Genomic DNA, 6,666 nt, shown 5'->3' on the forward strand with positions numbered 1-6,666 from the left:
TCTTGAATTCTTTGTTTTGATGCAGCTGTGTCAAAACCCTCCCCTGAGAACAAGCATAAAAATTCTGGTTTCTGTGCCTGGACTAATAGATTTACCTTTCTGCAGAGTATGAGAAGACTCACAAGCCCCCTGTGGCACAGGGGCAACAGACAAAGCCTATTAGTTTGATGCCAAAACATTTCAGAATACATGGGCATAAAAAGGCGGAATTAACTCTGTGTTAGCATTTAAAGAACCAGGTGAAACCTGTCAGTACTGGTCACTGTGACCCACTTGAGCACAAGAAACCTGGATGAAAGCAGCCACTAGGTGTGGGAAGGTAAAAAGCTATGTAGGGAAGTAGATGGAAAACCACCAACACACTCTGAAGCAAGGCTTCTTCAATACAAGTCTGTAACTGGCACCCCCTGTTCTTGACTCCTCATAATATGGGTAGCTTAACCAATGCCAGTTCAAAAGGCAAATGGCCAGCCTCTGTGACCAAACTGGTCATGTCATGTATCAGTCTCCTTTCCCTTCCTCATCAGGTCTGGAAGATCCCATGCACCAGAGAGAATTCTTCTCCCTGTTCCCTATCAGCCTCAAGTCTCCTGGGCCCTGGGCTCCCTTCCTTACCAGCCTTGAAGGTCCCAGGCACTCAGGCTGTGATGACACCATCACAAAACAGAGAGATGAGGCAGAACACAGAGCGCTGTCTATAAAATCAAGCACTTATGAGACTACAGTGAGACTTGGACCACAGTTGCCACTGGACAGCAGAACCCATGATCTCCCAGTGGTCAGGGATAGTTTCACCATCATCTGCTTCCCCCAGGTTCTGAATGTTTCATGTTTTTATTCTATATTATGATTATTATATTGATACCACAAGCCAACTATTAAGATTTGACCCATTCTGCAGAACATCCAGGTGATTAGGAACTGTAAGCCAACCTGTGGTACAAATTTTGAGCTAAGCTACCTAGAAAATTATGATATGCTGATTATAAAAATCATGTTTGATTCTGGTCAGAATTGCTATGTCAATCATAAAGTTCTGTTTAAAAAAATAAAGCTTTAATTATAATTACAACTTCATATCGTCATCCTTCCACCCCATAATGTTGTGTGACAAAACAGCTTTCATGTAAATTGTTTTCTGGCCCAACTGGGAATGAAGCACTTAGAAGAAGCTGCATACAAATACCTGGTGCAGATGTAGCTATTTTTTCAGCAAGGGAAAATATTTATTCTGGTGTAAGTATATCAAATAGCTCATTCTCCAGTGTAATAAAAGGCAACAGATGGCTCTTCAGCTCTGCATTGTGGAAGGGGTCTACTAAGTGGAGTGGCCAACCACAGAAAAAAACAGTCTGATGAAGTCACAGGAGGTCCCTGAGACCAGCAGTACCAACAGAGCCTATGCTCAGGGGGCACTTAATCTCCATTTCCCCCTATAATCACCGTAGACTCTCCACATGCACCAGCTGCTAATGCTAGTGTTCCAAAAGCCAGAGGGTTTTGCACTGGAGCATGTAGGAGGTGTTTAGTTTGCTTCTTTATCCTGCAGAACAAGGGGAGCTTCTTGTTGGGGTTTGGAGTCTGTCACTGGGAGTGGTTAATGTAAGGTGAGCAGAATAGCTTATGCAGGGAAGGTTCCCCTAACCTGTCATTTCTTGTGTGGGTGTGTTTTGCCCTGGAGCAACTTTAACTGCTTTTTTAACAGAACTTTTTGGTGGGAATTGTTAGGAAAGCATTTCTCTAACTACCTAAGCCTTGCTGTGTTTTTTTGGCCCTACCTAAACCGCAGCATAAAATATTCTGTACATTGGGAATTCTCAAGACTTGATAGTCATCTCAATGGCACCCAATTTAAAGGTAATTATTCCTGATTTACATAGGTGTGAATAAGGGCTTTCCATATATAATATAATATATTGCCCCTCTCAGATGTAGACACAAAAGGCCATTCTCAGATTCCTTCTCATAGGGAGTTAAGTGCAGATGAATCAGATTACCTCCTTTGCCAAGAGCCACTACTTCCAAGCTGCAGCACTGGAGAGGACCAAGAGGGTGAAGGAGAATATGTATTTGGCACTGCAGTGCAGGGGCAGCAGGGAGTCCTGAGGGCTGTAGGAACTGAAAAGCATTTGAGGTTCTTGAATGTTCATTTGGTTCAGATGAGAGACCTAGGCATGCATACCAAAAACAAACAAACAAACAAAAAAACCCCAAGCAAATTCTGCTGTTATGTAATTGGATTTTTCTTTTCTGATGAGAGCCATACCCTCAGGTTCCCTCACTTTTCTGACTCCCAAAGCTGAAGGAAACGTTTTAAGTTTTCTTTGCAGCTCTTACTCCACCAGCATCTTTTCCAAAACTGAAACACATTGTAACTTTAGCTCTTACATTTTCTGTCCTGCCTCCATGCTGTGGCAGAAAAGCCCAGCATCTAACTATCAAGCTACTCCGGAGCAGCTAGAAATACAAAGGATCATATCATTTCAGTTACACTTTGCAAGGGTTTCAGACAGAGCGGGGCATGGGAGAGATGAAGGAGAAAGGTTAATTTTTGCATTTCACTTCTACTGCATTAAGGGTTTTGGTGTTGATGCAAAATAAAGATATTCTCACCTTGAATTCCTCCAAAGCAGTTCTTTTATGTGGCTGCCTCAGTAGAATGAAATCTTTATTAAATAGCCAGCACACCCACCCAGACATAAGCCAGGCACTAACTGTTCATGTTTAGAAACAAACTTTCCCTATGGGTACATTATTCACAGCCGCTCACTTTCCAGTTTTCCCTTGTAAGATATAAACTAAACATTAGGAGTAAAGACCATGCATAGTTTGGTCTCTTTTTTTTTTTTTTTTTTTTTTTCCAGATGGATGTTGAAGCAAGTCTGTGGGTTCTCTGTCCTTTTTTCCACTCACTCGTTTACAAGTCAGCTAAATCAATGGTGCATTCCTAAAGTCTTTCTGCTGATCCACTCAAAGGATGCACCATGGTGTATTAACACTTGCATCCTGAAATCTCAAATTCTACCAGCACTAAAATATTCACAGCTTTCAAACCTTATTCCAGGAAATTAGGAAATCATCCTTCTGATCCATCCTGCCACTGCTGTGGGCATCTCTGTTGCCTGAGAAACATAACAGGTTGTTGTTATAACAGCTAGAGACCAGCTGACCTCCCCCTTCCTATCGTCAACCAGCTGCGAAACTCCTCGGTCATGGAACAGTCTCAAATTAAACATCTGACCCCAGTTTATGCAATTCCCCTGTGACCGTTTCATAAGCTTTTTGTCACTTCACTTCACTCAATTGTTTGTGGAAAGCTTTCACAGTTACCCTGGCTAATGGGAACGTTTCGGTGTGACAGCTTGCCCCGTGGCTAAGCCCTCCATCTCCAAGGCAACCTCACAATCTTGCTCAAAGAGTACTGCGCCATGTCATGAGATAAAATGAAACCCAAAAGGATACGCTGGGATAATTCCAGCTCTAACTATCCATAGTGCTTATTCTGCTTTAGCAGAAACTTTAGAAAACATTCCCAGGCTGGTTATTTAAACATGGGAGGGCACCACAAAGATAGCATTTGTCTCTAAAGATATACAAGCCATACAGGGGCATGAAGAGCTACACCATGAGCTCTGCCAGGGATCCCAGGGATCTTAAACCGTTTCCGCAGAGCTACAGCAAAATGATTGAGGGCAGAAAGAAATGGTAATTTCATGTGTCTGACATATCACCTGGGTCCTACCTCTGTGCAGCTCCATTACTTGAAGCTGTAGGTGTTGAAGCAGCCTCACTAGTATGGTTCTTGAGCTGGACCCACCACACTCTGCCCTTCACAGAGTTCAGCTGAGTCAGTGTTAAACTCGGGCTTTTACAGGAAAGGAATGATTCCTTGCCTGGTCCCTTGAGTGCCATGTTGAGGTGGTCTCTGCTGATAGTACTGGGAAAGACCAGAAGCCTCACTGAAGGACATTGTGTAGGAGTGTTGCTGAAGCAGGTCATTGCTCAAAGCAGCAAACTTCAGGGATAAAATGAATGGAGAAGTTCCAACTCCCTACAGTGGTTGTTTTCAGTTGGTTTCCCCACTCAGAAAGGCACAGATCCTCTCTGGTCTATGCACTTGAGCACTGTCCTAACAGCCCTGAGTCTTGAAAAACGCTTCTTTCCCATGTGAAAGCTGAGTTACCAACTTGTCTTAGGATCTGGAGCACAGTCCTGTGCAACTCATATACAACATCTCAGTGTGACCTTAAGTCTCTGAGAAAACCTTGTTGGTTTGTTTTTAGCTTGTTTGGGTTTTGGGATTTAGGGTTTTGCTCTACCCTAAATCCTCACAACTCCTTTCTCCTACCAATTCCTCCTTCAAAATGTTGCTATTCCACCTTCACACTTGGGGAGGTGCAGGTGCCATTCACTTCAGGCATAAAGAACATAAAACTGTAAGGGGAAGGGAAAATGTTTAAATAGCAGCTAGAAGAAAATGAAAAATACTGCAACTAACCTGTTACCAAAGTGGTTTAACATTGCCACATTTAAGTGGATTGTTTCAGAAGAAAAATCCCAACCAGTTCTTTTTCACAACAGCATCCAATTGAAGTCAAATAGGTTGAGTATCTCAGTACACGTGCAAATTGTCACTAAATCCAGCAATAATCAGCTGAAGACCTGACCTTCACTCCCTACAATTGGCTGAAAATTCTCCACTGCTGGGAAGCATTCAAAAGCAGGCACTCTTTCCACTCTCCTGTGACATTGATATAACCAAAACAACTCTGCTTTTTGTCCAAAGAGCTGCCAAGAACAGGGAAATAGCACAGTTAAAAAAAAAAAAGGGTCTGTGTTTCCAAAAGCAGTTAGCAGTTTTGAACATCTTCTAAAACAAAAGGCTGTGCCTGAATGTGTTCAGCGATAACACTGACACAAATCATTTCATGTCCTGATTTTGCCCCATAGAAAGCAGAAATCTCCTGTGCAGCTGGGAGGGCAGCAATCAAGCTGTTGCACAACTCAATATGCAGATCAGGCCTGAGGAAGTTCTGCCGGGATCCTCTTTGTCCTCTGTTTTTCAAGTGTGATTGAAATCTGTTTTCTCAGATTAGGAAATTGGAGAGAGGTTTTATGTTACACTTCTGAATAATTTTGAACACTGCATGACAGTCACGTGTTCTCAACAGTCGAAAATACCAGGTTTGAGCAACTCCTCCTTGGTTGCCTCCAGACTTTAAAGCTCACTGTCAAAGTTTTACTCCTCTGCTATCTAGTGAGGTGATTTACTGTCCTCTTGGACCTGTTGACAGATTCACCTGATATTCAAGTTTGTCAAAAGCTGTCTTTGTTTATTTGTTAAATGCAAAAGACCTGATACTGGGCTGGTGTCCGTGCTCTTGCAGAACTCCCACAGGCTGGGCTCTGCTAACTTTCCACTCTGAAGCATTTGCATTTCACAGCTGGGCTTATCTGATTTCTAGTAAGGTGCAAGTTCCACCCAAAAATTTTTCCTTACTCAGGATGTTTATAATCACTCCTGGAGGCTCTTTCCCTCTGTCAAATCAGATCGACCAGTTGACCAACAGATTAAAAAATTATTAAGGGTGGGGAGGAAGGACAGGCACACATGCACACCCACACACAAAGGCTGCAAGCACTCCGCCTTTGTGCTCATATGAGCTTTGTTTCCTTGGGAATCCAGCTACTAAAACAGGCAACAGCTGTGACAAGAAATGAGATCTATCAGCAGAGCAGCAAGACTGATGATTTGCAAACCTTTTGATTTGGGGATTTGCAAGACCTATCCCTATTTTAAACATGTTGGAGTAATCCGTCAGGATGCATGTGTAGGGAAGTATGAACCTAGTGGGCAAGCAGACTTTTTGTAGCTTATCATCATAAGAAGTGAAGCATCATCAAGTGCCCTCTGTGCTGGGAAATATTTACAGTGTGCATCCATCTCCTTCATGCTCAGTTCTGCAGTGTGTCCTGAGAACACTCACACTAAGTCTCCAGTAGAGGAAAAATAACTTTTACCAGGCCTGACTAAACATAGGATGCAAATAACCTGAGTTTGGGAATTTGTCTCCTCTGTACCAGCAGCTATATCTGCTGCTTCTCAGATTTCTTTTCCTGGTATCATGTGGCTTCACTATCAGATCTTTTCGGTGTACAGTTAGTGTCTCCAGTTTCCAGACCCTGTCTCAGTGTCAGTTTGCCATCCTCCCTGGCCTCCTTCCCCTGGCACACCACGTGGACTGGCACTAAGGGGAGTAAGGCGGCCCCTGGTGCTGCGCTGGGGGTTGCTCCCAGTCACATTGCCTGGAAGGAGAGCACCTGGATCCTGACGTGCTGGGGAGGAAAGGGGCACTAAGCAGCCAGGAGTGGACAGGCAGTGAGCAGATGACACAGTCTCATGCTGTGCCAGGGAAGGTTTAGGTTGAACGTGAGGAGGAATTTCTTCACAGAAAGAATGTCTCAGCTGGGCATTGGGATGGGCTCTTCGGGAAGGTGGTGGAGTCACCATTCCTGGAAGTGCTTCAGTGTTTTACGTGTCCCAAGACGTGACACTCAGTGCCATGGTCTGGTGGTGTTCAGCCACAGATTGGACCCGATGACGCCAGAGGTCCTTTTTAACCCAACTGATTCTGTGATTCTCACATCAGCACCATAGTGCTGATG

The sequence above is a fragment of the Serinus canaria genome, chromosome 3, assembly GCF_022539315.1.
Source record: "Serinus canaria isolate serCan28SL12 chromosome 3, serCan2020, whole genome shotgun sequence".
Taxonomy (NCBI): Eukaryota; Metazoa; Chordata; class Aves; order Passeriformes; family Fringillidae; genus Serinus; species Serinus canaria.